The 16,094-nt window shown below is 40.7% G+C and overlaps 1 pseudogene; it reads left to right on the forward strand.

Annotated features, from left to right (window-relative positions):
• The window catches only part of LOC117511443, a 121,903-nt pseudogene that overhangs the window by 99,432 nt on the left and 6,377 nt on the right, over window positions 1–16,094 (forward strand).

Here is a 16,094-nt window from a genome sequence, read left to right on the forward strand (position 1 = left end):
AAGAAAGCACAAACGAAATAGACAAAGAACCAGAATATATGGAAATGGATGAAATACCAATTATCCTCCCGACAGCCCCCAGCTACCTAATATTGTGGTGTATACCCCAGATAGGGAGGACTGGGATGGACCGTGCTTGGTGATATTGTAGACGAGGAAGAAGACATGCACGCACATTTACATTCACACACATGCACCCACAACAATGAGGGATAGGATAGACAATATCTAAAAGAATGACATGAAGCAGTAATAATGACCGTATATGTATATTAATAGGACACAGGAGTATGGCTGAGAGACCAGACTCCCCTGATCAGGGACTTATGCCTGATCTGCCTCTATCAAGTCTGATTGGACTCTCAGAACTGTTTGGAGAAGAGGATATACTGGAGGGACGGTCGAGCCATGATTGGTCGCCACAGCCGCCATCCATCCAGCAGCTAAACCAGTTGGCAACAGAAGGATCCTCATTGTTCCAGCACCTGGCGATGACGGCTTCACAGAATCTGCCTACAGCAAGAGTCGGCCCGAGGACTCCACCATCATCTGAAGGACCCTTTGGACTCAGGAACACACCCCTTCCGCAGATGCCATGGAGACAGTCACATGTGCCAGTGGCAACGATACCCTCCAGGGAAGGCAGCCAAGGTCGGCCATATGCAGCAACCGCCCGAGTGCATCCTAGACCCAATTTACTACTAGGACCTGTCCCCAGCTTTCCTCCCCCAAGGCAGGAGAGATATTCCGATCAGCCCAGTGCCTCTGGAGGAGGATCGGCAGGGGTGGACCTTAGCCGAACTCACCCACCAGGACAGAGGGGAGCTTTGTACAGGCTGCTAAATGCCCAGAGTGTTCCAACCACTTGCCCGTGCGACATCAACAATACTCCCCCCCACACACGAGATGCCTTCCCCCTTGTACTTCCTGTCCCCTGGACTGCACAACCTTAATCTGGTCATAGTCACCCCACTGGACATGGCAATCTTGGCTCGAGAGCTTCGTCTTCCACAAGAGTCTGCTCCAAAAACCTTGGACCAGCTCCTGCCCCTCACAAATCACATTCCCCATGGGCTATTTGATGAAATCATGCCACAACTGAGTCAGACAGCTGCATACCTGTTAAGGATACACCGTGACAATGCCAACATCTCTTGTGCTCAGGAGGGCCTCCATACTCAACTGTGTTGTCTTCAGTCTAGTATGGACATGCTAGCCAGCATGATGGAGCATATGGAGAGGGAACACCTAGGGCAACGACCTTGGCTCTTGAGTTTGGATTATGGATTGGTTTCAGAAATCCGAGTGTAAATAAAAACGAAGAAGGGTGGATGTTAGTAACGAAGGTCTGATAAATGTCTGTCCTTACCATCATCTGCGTAACACAGATAAAGCTAAATGCATACACATAGATATCACATTGCAAATTTATAAAAAGGGGACCCTTACACGGAATGGCTGGGAAGTAGGTACTAGTGGCGTCATAGGGACCCCTTTTTCTTAAATTATAGCATGCCTCAAGAGACATGCATCGCCTAAATTTGGCATCTGGCCAAAAAGGGCATTAGAAAACAAGCTGAAAAAGAAGAAAAACAAAGTGGAACATGTTGAGAAAAGGCCTATAATGAAAACCATTATATGATTGATTAAGGCAAATGACTTAAGGACGGACATGAAGGGAAACCATTTATTGTGTTTATCATTTATCTAGATATAGTTGCGCTAACCTTAGAATAGTTTCTTGATTGGTTGACTAAATAGTGGTAACGAAGAGGTTGTTTGATGCATTTAAATAATAAATGTGTGACGCTTTAACAAAATAATATGTAGAACCAAGTATAATGGGTTGGAGCCTCTGGTTGAGTGAGACAATAGATGCCAGAAGATGATTGGTTGCACTAATGTCAATGTAATGCCTTTACTTTGCCATGATTAAGAGGTTGCTGTAACTTGTTTTATGTGGCCATTTTAAGTGCCTTGAATTACACCAAAACTCAATGTTTGAATGTCACCTTGCGTTGATATAATCCAGCTAATTGATCACCTTGTGCCTTAGTATGTAGGTTCACCTGCACTTAAATATATTTACCGTGTGAAGTATCACTTATATTCATATCCGCACCAGAGTTCTCAGTAATTCGAGTGATGTGTTTTTCTTTTTTTATTGCAATACACAAATGAGGACGTCTTGTCAGTAAACAGCCCAAGAGTATAGTTGATGTAATGGGACTCTTTCAAGTCCCAGAGGAGGGACTGTAGAAGACTTTTTAGGTCCTTATTTGAACTATGATGAACTATCAAGTGTCCTGATCTGAACTATATGTCCTCTGGCTGAACTAGCAGGTGTTCAACCCAAAAAAGGGCTCTATTAGTCATTCGGTCTGTCAGGTACTTTCCAAGGCCTCTTAGGTACTTTCCAAGGCCTCTTAGGTACTTTCCAAGTTGGCAGCCAAGTTGGCTGATATCCCAGCAGTGATGAGCCCACAGGCCAGGTGCAGTGGGCCTCAGGCCAGCTGCACCTGTGGCAGAGGGTGTTTTTAAAAAAATCAGTTGTAAATCCTTCAAGTTTTAATTGGAGCGTTTGTCACATTGAAATAATGGCCTAACACCTGCTTAGGGTTCACTAGAGGACGCGTCCAATAGAAAACCATGTCTTGGGAATAAAATAAATAAAAAAGTCGAAGGAGGAGCGATGCCCGCGGGTCTCCTATATATAGATGAGCGTGGTCGTCGCATATTCAGTCTCTCTAGAGGACTCAGTTTGTATAAGCTCTGTGTCGAAGGCTTAAATAAACTTAAAAACTCTGTGCATTTTATCTTGCTTAAGGCTGAATTATTCCAAAGTGTTGTGTCCTTTTCTTGCAAACCACTTGCAATTAGTTTGTGTTATCTAAAGAAGACATCCTGAGACGACCAAAAAGAAGGACCACGACAAGCACTTTTACCCAGAATGCTTTGCGGTCTGTGTTTGTTACAAAACCTCAGAATTAGTGCCTTATTCAACATTAAAAGATATATGTTATATTTTAACTTTGTACAAATGACAGAATTGACATTAATGGAGTTATTCTATCAGTATTTTCAAAAAACCATAAGTTAGTATGACTTTATTTTTCAAGACCTCCGCCTGACCGGAGTGTTGAAATTGATAGGGAGCTGGCTTTATAGTTGCTCTCGGTGTGTCTCTTTGGTGGGAGTGCTGTTCTAAACAAGAGCTTCCAGCAGGGGCAGAGTGTTGAAAGAAAAATGATTATGATTAGTAAAGAGTTGATTTCATGGGTGCTCTCAGGATTTGCCTGTGCTGTTTCCTGCAGGGGGTTGTATGGTCAAACATTCTTGGTTATTCTTTAGGTCTTTTACCGCTTTTGATACTTTCAAAAGCAATCGTGTTAAAAATCAATTTCAGCTCTTTAGTAACTGCAAATGTCCCATAGGCAGGTTTATCGGTTTATCTTTATCAAAGATAACTTTTCAGTTATCTGTTATCGAAGTTAATTTTTTGTTTATATGTGCCCACCACTGCTGTGAACAAACAGAAGTTGGATATGTAGTCTTTTCAGTCACAGCCACTGCAGCTTGTAGCTCCTTGTCTTTGTGGCTGCCTTCACTAGACTCCCTCATCACTGCCTTTGAGGACAACCTGCTGAAAACAGACATATCATACTGTATCATAGTCTTTATATTTCTGTTGATTTGCCAGTTAAATAAGGTAACAGACCTGGATATGAAACAGCTCAGCTGCGAATTGTCCTGTTACTTTTGTTCCCTCAAATATTTTTTAGAGCAGGTGGCTTTGTGGTATATATGTAACTACTCCATGTCAAATCAACAGATTTTCAAAAACTTTCTGACCATCTTGGATTTGCTTCATATGCCACATAAATGATGTCATTCTATTCTACCCAACAACCGATGTGTAAAAATTTGGCTTGTCTGATATGTGCTGTCTTCTGTTGATGTGGCCATGTCCTTCTGTTCTGTTTATTAGCTGAATTTGTTTTTACCTGTTCCTCATTGTGTTGAAGCACTCGTTTCCCTGCTTTGGTTCATCATCATCGTCTTTATCATGACTATCTGTGGTCGTTGTCATTATTCTCATCTCAACCTTTCTTCATTGGCATTTTCATTTTCAGCCATCTTTGCTACCTTTGTCCTGATCATCATCATCATCATCATCATTATCCTTACTGCCTTTGTCCCTTACATTCATCATGACCATCACTAAGTTTATCCTTTATCAGCAGCAGCAGCATCACTACTTTTATAATTTATCCTCATCCCTACTTTTGTACTTTATCATCATCATCATTATCATGACTTTTATACTTTCACATCATCACTCAGTTTGCCCGTTATTGTTATCATTTTCTTCATCATCATCATCATCATCACTATTTGCCCCTCATCATCACTAAGTTTGTCCCTTATCATCATCACCATCATCATCACTGTTTGTCCCTCATCATCTTCACTACTGTACTTTATCATCATCACTAAGTTTGTCCCTTATCATCATCATCCTCATCCTCATCATCACTATTTGTCCCTCATCATCATCACTTTGTCCCTTATCATCATCATCATCACAGTTTGTCCTTATTATCTTCACTACTGTACTTTATCATACTCATCACTAAGTTTGTCCCTTATCATCATCATCATCATAACAGTTTGTCCCTCATCATCGTCATCTTCACAACTGTACTTTGTCATCATCATCACTAAGTTTGTCCCTCATTATCATTACTAAGTTTGTCCCTTCCACCAGCGCTATGCCTTGTTTTTAAGTCTCCATATCTCAGAAAGTAAAGAAGATATAAAAGCCCAAAACTAGTGGTTGCTTACATTGACATTATTTAATTGAAGTATGAAACAAATTCTGTTGGAATGACATGTCATTTGAATGACTCTTAGAACTCACCGACAGTTGGATTCCAGGTGTATCCACTTCAGACTGCCTGTCTAAGAATTTGGAAATGACATTTTTATCGGTATCACCCCGGTCCACCCAGTTGTATTCGGGTACTGGCCTTGGCTGAAGACTGGTCTCCCATCCAGGAGGAGCTGTGGACTCTCGTCTGTTTTATGCTAAGCTCTGAACCAATGGGCCGCAGGGCCTGTATAGGACTTACTCTACTTTAAAAGTGGATCTTCACACAAAATGTGCTGGAATTCCTCCCCTGTTAACCTTATGTTTATGTAATTCCCTTTACTTTAAAACAGACTGGCAGCACTATGAGCTCATTCTCATCATTTGCATTCAGTTTTAATATGCTATGATTGACAGTTAAAATAACAGAAACTTTGTCAGTGTCCAAATATATAGCACATAGATCTAACTTCATATGATAGTTCTTTTATAATGTGTTGTGTGAAACTGTGTCACCTGATCCATGTGTCTTCTCAGTCTAGAGAGGTGAACCGGTCAAACAAGAAAGAAGTCAAAGAGCCAACAAGTATTTTTTTATTGAGTCAAGCATCGCATTGTTTGTCTCTTTCCTCATTAATGTGTTCGTGGTGGCTGTTTTTGCTGAGGCTTTCTATGGACGCACAAATATTGAGGTGGTGAGTGTCTTTTCAGCTACATCAAGAAATGTACACTTTGTTAATTTATCCATCAGTCATAAGTTTAGACATAGGGATTTTGATTCTTCCAATGAAAACTGAAATGTTTCTCTTGCTGATTGCTTGCAATGATGATACTAAATAATTACCAAATACTTATGTGTGTTTATGCATACTCGTACATACATATATATACTAGCATGTTGCACATAGGGATCCCCAGGCTCTATAATGGTTATAAAATAAGTAGTTGACATTTTTCAAGCATAGTAATAAATTGTGCAAAGTTTATATAATGAGTTGGAATGGCGTGTGAGCCCAGAACGTTTTTAGAACCTTAGATCTTAGACCTCAACAGTTTTTAGAAGAACTTGACCCTTTTTCCTGTTAATTGCGTAATTTAATGTTAATTTACTGTCTTAATGTATTTATAAATTGTTTAGGTTCTTGTCATCATATACACACTATTATTATTATTATTTTATTTTATTTTTACTTCTTTTTTGTCATTTGATTTTTAAATGGACCACAATGGAAATAAGTGTTTTCACTTTCTTGTGTCATCCATGTATTTTTACACGTTTACAGTTATATTTTGTACTTACACTGAGTTTGCTAAATAAAATCATGCATGCACATACTCACACTTTTAATTTAAAGATGATTTACCACCCCCTGCTGGAATGGTGTATTAGTCCAGAATATAATTAGCAATGTTAGCTATATTTGTAGTTTCTCCAAAAATATTAGTTCTATCAACGTTCTGTTTTGGCAGCATTCATCCTAGACTCAAAATACATAAGCATACCAAACAGCAAATGTCAACTGTGCTCTGTTTGTCCATGATCGAAGTTATACACATGCATGTGCGGAGAGGTTCTTGTGTTTTCCGCATTCTGTCGCAAGCAGGTGCTTCTATTTTTAGACATGAACACAGATGTTGGCAGAAGACCTTAAACGCAACACACATTTCACTCATGGTACCAGCAACATAACACTTAACTCAGTCATGGTAACAGCAACATGACACTTGACTAAACCAATGGACGTACAAAAACACCTAAATCAAACTAACATGAACCACAATAACAACATTTAATACCCCAAACCCTGAACTCACATGGTGCATTGCAACACAACATCATTGTTTACTGGTTAGCTAAAATTGCAAATTTCTCAAAAAAATATTTGTCCTATCAACTTTCTGTTTTTGCAGCGTTCATCCTTAACCCAAAATACATAAGCATACCAAAAATGCAAATGTCAGCTCTCCCCAGTTTTCTGCATGATTGAACCCATACACGCGCACGCATGCATAGAGGCCACTTGGCTATTGTAATATAGATAAAACTTTGAATTTTAACAATTATGACATATGTCAAATGTTTACAACAAGGTTCCCATATATGTATTGTTTTCTTTTCTTTCTAGTACAATGTGTGCAATGAAACAAGCAGTCCTCATTCACATCTGTTCCCTCTGGACAATGAAACCCTTCAGGTGGACATCTACAAAGACGTAAGTATTCTGACATTATAACAGCACTGGTTGCTGGGCCCTTGCTTACATCAAAGCAATGCACAGAGCAGGTGTCATTACAAGCTTCAGACCAACAGTCTTCACTTAATTCAATTCAGTACAACTTTATTTCTTCCACTCAGGGAAATTTGGTCTGTAGTCGGTCTAACAACATCCAACATATGTGCTAAGCAATGAGAAAGAAATTATGTGGAGACATTAATCATTGAAAATGCAGTTCACAAATTTTAAGGTCACTTAAAAACTACCACTACAAGGTATTTAACAAGCCAGTTGCAGAGGATAAAGGACTTTGAATTTCAGTTTAAGCGATGTCCCACTGTAGATTTATGGCCCTGATTGCCTTCATGAATTCAAAAATGAAGCTTAATTTATTACAATAACAATCTAAAGTTGTTTGTCATAGTCTTATATACCAGGTTAGTGCTGATTACAAGCAATATTGAATAGCTCCATTACACGGGAGCTTTTAGGCACTAATGTCTGTCTGCACAAGACTTTTCCACAAAGATAAAATGCACTTCTTAATATCTGAAAATTGTTTTCTGCTGAAGAGTGTGGCATGCTTTTCATAGGATTGTGGATGTATATTATATTTCCAAAGGAGAGTTAATTCAATGAACACTGAGTCTGTGAACACGCTGTCCTGCGCACACACTGTCCACTATGATTCGCTGCCCAGTCTGGTCAGTTTCATCCCACTGCAATGAAATCCCCCACCACTCACTTCAAAATAACACAATCTGCATTGTGTTTTAATTTTAGTTTACACTGTAGCATGGCATCAAAATATTTGAGCTGCCCAATCTAAATTCAAGCAGATGTTATGAAAAAGATGCACTTATGAAATAAAAACCAAAGCCATGTGTAAAATTAAAGCAACAGATACATATTGCCCCCTATCAGTACATATTACATCTGATTATTCAGATGTTGTGTATCATGATGTGTCCTGATGTCACATTTTTTAAACATGTTTAAAACTTTCCAGATTCCTCACAATATTACACAATGGTAGTTTTATCTTTGGACAGATCTTAATACCATTCAAACTGTGTAACAGGTGGACAAGAGTACATTTTGATGCAACTCATGATAATTACAGTCACTGATTTGTCACACAAATAAAGAACACATGCACATTTTTGGGTGTGTGTAGTATGATGCACACATAACTGTGCACGCTGCATGTGCATTCTGCTGTGTGCATTCAGCTGGTGAAACACATAAAAAGGTGGGTGCACAGAGCTGCATTCTGCTGGCCACCTGTGTGATTTCCACCGCTGAGTACAACTCCCTGTGTGTGCAAAACAGCTGTGCCATGTGTGTCTATGTGGGATGATGCACGCACATGTGTACGCGCTCTGTGTGCATGCAGCTGTGTGCGTTACTGTGCACATCAATAAAATATACTTCTATTCAAGTATTAAGTTGTCACCCATGTATGTTAGATCTGGATAAAGAGGGACCTTGCACCTGCTTCCGGTCATTTAAAGTGCATATCTTACTCCAGTAAATGCTACCTTTTAAAGAATTATATACCAGATTATAAATCATTTCTACCAAGTCTTTAACTTGTGCGGGCATTGATGAAGCTGACAAAAGTAAATCTACACTGCAAAAAAGGGGTGTCTAAAACCATGATAAAAGCACTAAATTTGAGGGAAATTATCTTGCTGCAATGACAAATAATTTCACTTGACAAAATGTCTTGAATTAATATTGTTAAATCTAGAAATAATGAGCATAACACTTAAAATAAGACATTAAAGTGTAGGTCACACGAAAAAAAAATGTGCATAAAAATCACTAAAAATGATGAAATGTTTATATTTAAAAAAAAAATCCTGAACAATAAAAGTCGATTATAAGGGCACAGGTGAAGGATAAAGACCAGCTATCTGAAGCCTCCACTCTATTTCAGCCTGCAGCCACGACCATATTGTTGGTATGTCATCACCAGAACGGCACCTGCTGATTCAAGCCCAAATCAATTGTAAATGCGGTGGAGGTTGAGCTGTTTTCGGACGATTTTTTTTTTTCTAGTGTGGAGGGTTTTTTTTTTTGGGGTTTTTTTTCCAGTCTGAGGGTGATTCTGAAGCAGCTGTGGGGACACAGCCTTATGGTTTTGAGCCTTATTTAGACCACAATGAGAGAGACTAAACCTTGGAGGAAAACCTTCAGTTTGACAACAGTGAAGATATTGGCAGAGTTCAGAACACAGAATGGTGATTATAAAACAAATAAATAAATAATGCAGGCGATTTCGGCATGGAGATGAACTGTTTTTATTTATTTATTTTTGCCAGCTCTTTGGTCATAATCAACCGATTAAAAAAACTTTTACTATCTGTGTCAACAGAAAAAAGTGATGAGGAAGTGTGGATTTTTTATTTATAATTTTTTTTCCTGAGAAACGAGTACATACAGTGAGGAAAATAAGTATTTGAACACCCTGCTGTTTTGCAAGTTCTCCCACTTAGAAATCATGGAGGGGTCTGAAATTCTCATCTTAGGGGCATGTCCACTGTGAGAGACATAATGTAAAAAGAAAAAAAATCCGGAAATCACAATGTATGATTTTTAATAATTTATTTATATGTTACTGCTGCAAATACGTATTTGACCCCCTACCAACCAGCAAGAATTCTGACTCACACAGACCTGTTAATTTTTCTTTAAGAAGCCCTCTTATTCTGCACTCTTTACCTGTATTAATTGCACCTGTTTGAACGTGTTACTTGTAGAAAAGACACCTGTTCACACACTCAATCACTCACACTCCAACCTGTCCACCATAGCCAAGACCAAGTTGCTGTCTAAGGACAACAGGGACAAAACTGTAGACCTGCACAAGGCTGGGATGGACTACAGGACAACAGGCAAGCAGCTTGGTAGAAGGCAACAACTGTTATGATTATTTATTAGAAAGTGGAAGAAACACAAGATGACTGTCAATCTCCCTCGGTCTGGGATTCCATGCAAGATCTCACTTTGTGGGGTAAGGATGATTCTGAGAAAGCTCAGAACTACACAGGAGGACCTGGTCAATGACATGAAGAGAGCTGGGACCACAGTCACAAAGATTACATTAGTAACACATGATGCTGTCATGGTTTAAAATCCTGCAGGGCAGCAAGGTCCCCCTGCTCAAGCCAGCACATGTCCAGGCCCATTTGAAGTTCACCAGTGACCATCTGGATGATCCAGAGAGGGTCATGTGGTCAGATGAGACCAGAATAGAGCTTTTTGTAATCAACTCCACTTACCATGTTTAGAGGATGAGAACAACCCCAAGAAAACCATTCCAACCATAAAGCATGGGGGTGGAAACATCATACTCTGCGGGTGCTCTTCTGCAAAGGGGACAGGACGACTGCACTGTATTGAAGGGAGGATGGATGGGGTCATGTATTGCGAGATTTTGGCAAACAGCCTCCTTCCCTCAGTAAGAGCATTGAAGATGGGTCATGGCTGGGTCTTCCAGCATGACAGTGACCCCAAACACACAGCCAGGGCAACTAAGGAGGGGCTCCGTAAGAAGCATGTCAAGGTCCTGGAGTGGCCTGGTCAGTCTCCAGACCTGAACTCAATAGAAAATCTTTGGAGGGAGCTGAAACTCCAAACCTGAAAGATGTGGAGAAGATCTGTATGGAGGAGTGGACCAAAATCCCTGTTGCAGTGTGTAAAAACTTGGTCAAGAACTACAGGAAACATTTGACCTCTGTAATTGCAAACAAAGGCTACTGTACCAAATATTATCGTTGATTTTCGCAGGTGTTCAAATACTTATTTGCAGCAGTAACATACAAATAAATTATTAAAAAAGCATACATTGTGACCCCTCCATGATTTCTAAGTGGGAGAACTTGCAAAATCGCAGGGTGTTCAAATACTTATTTTCCTAACTGTACATTTCAAATCTGTAAAATGTCACGAGGGACTGAAAATATCAGCCATTTTTAAAATATTGTTTCCTTCTTGAATACAGTTAGTGTACTGTAAGTTAATAGCATAATACATTATTATTAAATATTAAAACTATTCACACAAGGCGTAAATAATATAGTCTTACCTGTCCGTTTCAGTGAGATCATCTTTAGTTTGATGAAAACATCTGAAAATAATTTAATTTGTTGTCTTGGCTGAAGAAAAGTCCATGATGGGTCAAGTCTCTGCTGTACCGATCCGAGACTGGCAGGGTCAACTACAGGTGTAATCCGTTAATTGCATCTGCGGCTGTAGTTTTGACAGACACACAGACAGACAGACAAATAAATAAATGCCAGTGATTTTATTACATCCTTGGCGGAAGTAATAAAAATAAAAATAAAAAACTCCCAGTTTCATCCTCAGAATATTTTCTTTGGAAAATCTGTCCACCTAATAAACAGTGTCATGTGACTGTACATCCTCCTAAAACACACATTTTAACCATTTTGACATATTCACCATCAAAGTTCACAAAAAACACTGATTTCACACTGTAAGAAATTCATTTTTTCCTGTTCATTTCAGTAGAGGGTCTCAAAGGGCATTTACCCTACATGATGTCATCAAAGTCCACATTCCTCATAGCTTCATGTTTCTGAGTGTTTATCAGCAGCATGTGAAATCAGGCTAAATCCCCATGTTTATGACTTAATTTCTCAGGGCACATGGCACCAAAAATAAAGCACAATATGTCAATATTTTCAGAATTCTTCATTTAGAATAGTCAGCTCATTTGACATTTTACCTACTAATGATACGTGCTTTAAGATTGCAGCAGCAGTCACTTGTGCTCAAAGTCTCTGTGCTCTCACCTTTAAACACACTGATAAAATTATTCTTTCTCCCCAGCTTTGGCTCAAAGTATTTATTGAAGCGCAGTTCTCATGCTGTGCTTGACTGTTTCTTCACTCTTTACGGGAGGTGTGTACAAAACTCTTCCACTTCTCCCTCAAAGATTTTATCAATGGGAAAATTGCACAACTAATAAATACCATGACTGGTTATGATGGACCCTTACAAAACACGCCTATTCGCCATTTCGACTTACTCACTGGCAAAGTCCACAAAAACCACAGATATCAAGCTGCAACAAAAAAAATGTAATTTTTCCCATTCATTTCAGAAATGTCTCTGAGGGGCTGGTGCATCCATCACATGATGTCACTGAAGTAGACATTTCTGACAGGCTCACATCTCTGGGCATTTATCAGCGGCAGATGAAATAAAGCTAATTTCCCCATGTGTTGTGTGTTGGGGGGTGTGGCTGGATATTTTGGTGTTCTTTTCTTTTCTTTGCTCTCCAGGTGGCATGAGAAGTGATTTGTCTGTGGAGAAGGTGCTGGCTGAAGAATCCTTCACCCTTATCAACATCATGTGCAGCACCTGTGAATGGTGCTCACATGCAACCTTAAAGACTTTCAGCTGAAGCAGATAATTGGATGGCGTTCTGCATTTAAGTCATGTGTGATTCAAGCAGAACTGCCGGGAACTTGACCTTGTGATGTTCATTTGTGAGACGCTGAGGACCGCGCCTGGGTTTGACACATTGAGCCTGTGAAGCAAGGAAGGGTGAGGACACATGCTGTCAGCACACATCAAAGGTGATTAAGTGTTTGACTAATTGTTGATAGTAACTTGGTATTTTGTTACGCAGTATATTTGAATTTGAGATGAGAATTGTGCAGCTTGCTTCTCACTGCTGTGGTGTGCGGACGAGTGATCCTCCACCTGTTGTGAGAAGCTGCTCATTTGCATAAAGTTAAAAATACAGACCTGAATGTGTTGCTGATAGTGTGTGTCTTTTGAAGGATATTAGTTGTAACTGCTAACTTACCTCACCTCTTCTATGCTTCGCAGAGAGTCGGTTTTTCGTGTCCACCTGGGGGGTGTTTGGCGGTGGTAGTGGGTCCAGGAGCGCCGGGCTTCGATCCTTTTGGGCGCTGGAGAGCGTGCCAGCCTTCACTCCACCAGAAGGATGCTATTTCTGTTTTTACACTTTTTATGCACCAGCGGGTGAAATAAATATATTGTTTTGGAACCGCTTTTCTGGTTATTTGTAGCGCTGGGTTCCGTCTGACGCAGGTCCGCTCCTCAACCCGCGTCGACACATAACACCATGTTTATCACTTAATTTCTCAGGGCATATGTCACCAAAAATAACACAGTATATCAATATTTTCATAATTCTTTATTTATTTAGAATAGTCATCTCATTTGACATTTCATTTACCAGAGATATGCATTTTAAGTGGCTGATTTAATTTTATTTTGAGCTTATGATCATTAACACATGCTAAATCCTCATTTGCATTCTGCTGGCCATGTCACATTACAGCCCACTTTCAATTGTGCATTTACACCTTGTAAATCACCCACAGAAAGTTTACTTTGTGGGGTTGTTGGGATCTTAATTAATCAGACCTTTAACGTTGTCTGAGAGGGAGAAAGAGTGAAAGAGAATGTTGTAAAATTTCTTTTTTCCTCTCCATTCTCCCCCTTTTTTTCATGCTTTCAGTTGCTGTTATACTCTGTCATATTAATATTACATTGTTGTAGGTGAGCGGTGATGATATGTGCAGGCAGACAGAATGTACCTGCGTTGTGAAGCTGCTTAATGTAAAACTCGATGAGTGTTGCACTTTTCATACAACAGTAGACAGTGCTGGACTTGGATTAAATTTTTGGTGGTCCAAAGTGCAAACTCTTTCTAGTGATGGAACATAATCAATGCGCCAGCTCTGCGCTTGATCGCACTTGATTTAGAGACCAATACACCCACATCAGCGCAAGTAGTATTCCTATTTAAATTTAAACAATGCATGTGCTGGGGGAAAAAATGACATCTTCTGTGCGTGTAAACTAGGGGTGACACTTGCACTGGGGTTTAGGCTGCTTTGCACCAGTGGGGCTTTTTGTGTTTCTGTGGAGGACCACAGGACAGAGTTTGGTTTATGGTGTGTGCAACACTGCTGAGGTTGTTTTGTTGACTGCCTGCTGTGTTTGCGTGTCTGTGGTAGGGAGTGGTGCTGGGCTGTTTCTTTGGGCCTGCAGCACTCTACATCTGGGCCGTAGGAATCCTTGCAGCTGGTCAGAGCTCCACCATGACTGGAACATACTCTGGACAGTTTGTCATGGAGGTCAGTGGAAGAACGAGGAATCTGCAGTGTGACACAGTTCAGACACAAACACAAAATGCAGCCACTGAAAACACTTCCTCTGCTCAGCCTGTCCTCACATGTGTTATCACAGCGGTCACATGGTTCATGAAATAAATAATTTACTGATTTGGTAGTTTTGCATGCAGGTGTCCAGTGTGGATAACTACACAGTCACACGTCACACACTGACGCATTGTCCCACCTGCAGGGTTTCTTGAACTTACGCTGGTCACGTTTTGCACGTGTGTTGACACGTTCCATCGCCATCACTCCCACCCTACTGGTGGCCGTCTTCCAGGATGTCCAGCACCTGACGGGCATGAACGACTTCCTCAATGTGCTGCAGAGCATGCAAGTGAGCCAGCAGCTTCAGCCACCGCTCAGAGGAGTCATGGCCTACACCTTCTCAGCATGTTGCTGTCAGCCAACAAGGTAGCTTATGGCCAAAAAACACCAGGTACTGGCACAGGCACTGAGGTGACATGGACTGAAAAGTTAAATAAATTATTTAGAAAGACAACATCACTCATTGATGAAACAACCTGTGTCTGCTATTTTAAGTGGAAAGTAGCTGCTGCACCCCAGTTCTCCTCGCTCAGCCCCTATAATGGCTGAACCCCTCCATGTGGTTGTGTCACACAAGTGCACAGTGCACGCAAGAGTTCTGATGACGTCTGGAACATAAATCACAAAAAGTCTAAAACAAGCCATTCAGGTCTAAATTTTACTCATTAACCCTCCAGCAGCCGAGCTAGTGGGGTTATTTATGACCCCTTTGACTTTATATTGGAATACTTCTATATAAATGATTGTTTTAGGGTTTCACTCCCTAATATCTTTGTTCATCATCCTTTTCATCTTCACTTTGGGCATCGAGAATCAGTCTTGCTATTGTAGGTCTGTTGGCCGTGCTTCCCTGCAAAACAGTAAAATATAATGACTAGAGTTGGCAAATTACAGTAACATCTGAAGCGAGAATGTCAAAAATCTCATAGATGTTCCCGGGGTCATAAGTGACCCGAACAATTTTGGATTATACTTGCCACATGGATTGACCGATCCTTGCACAATTCTATGAACAAAAGCAAGACAAATATGTTGACAAATTCATGGTAGGTGTTGTGAAAGTGAATGCACGGACCCATGTTAGGGGGCGTAAATGAGCGGTCAATAGGAATACCAATAAATAATTTATTATGCAAAAGGTGCAAACAGATTCCAAATATGCTGAGTCCAATTAATAATAATGATGACACGTGGGCAGGCCCGAGGGTAGGAGACGCCTATCCAGAGAAGAGCCGGGACCCACGAAGTTCCACCGCCAGCCTGAGGCCTGCAACACACCAGAGCCGCCAAGTCCTGGTACCCCCAGGTGGCCACCACTCGAGGCTGTTGGACCGGTACTGCTGGCAGGAGCAAAAACAGATTAGATGGGTGTGTGTACACCCAGCAAACAGTCAGCAAAACACAGTTCTTTCCCGAGGGAAAAATCCACTACTCCCAGAGAGCAGGAAAACTGAGAACATGCAGTACCAGTAGTTATACTTAGAATTAGAAGTGAGGAGTGGAACGCCAGCTCCTCCAAATCTCCACAAACCCAGCTCCAAGCTGCAAGTATACTAAAGGTCACAACTGCAAAGATTTCAGTAGCAATGAATGTGCAAACGGCACAAAAACGGCTGAGCAAGTTTACCTGTTTGGTACGCTGATAACTCGGCAGAGTTATGATGTCTGTCCCAGGCTTTTATGGAAGAAATGATGAGATGATGATGAGCAGCTGATGACAGCCGAGAGGTGCGCCCTCTAAAGGCAAAAAGATGCCAACATGGCAGGGCGCCA

Source organism: Thalassophryne amazonica, chromosome 6 (assembly GCF_902500255.1).
Source record: "Thalassophryne amazonica chromosome 6, fThaAma1.1, whole genome shotgun sequence".
Taxonomy (NCBI): Eukaryota; Metazoa; Chordata; class Actinopteri; order Batrachoidiformes; family Batrachoididae; genus Thalassophryne; species Thalassophryne amazonica.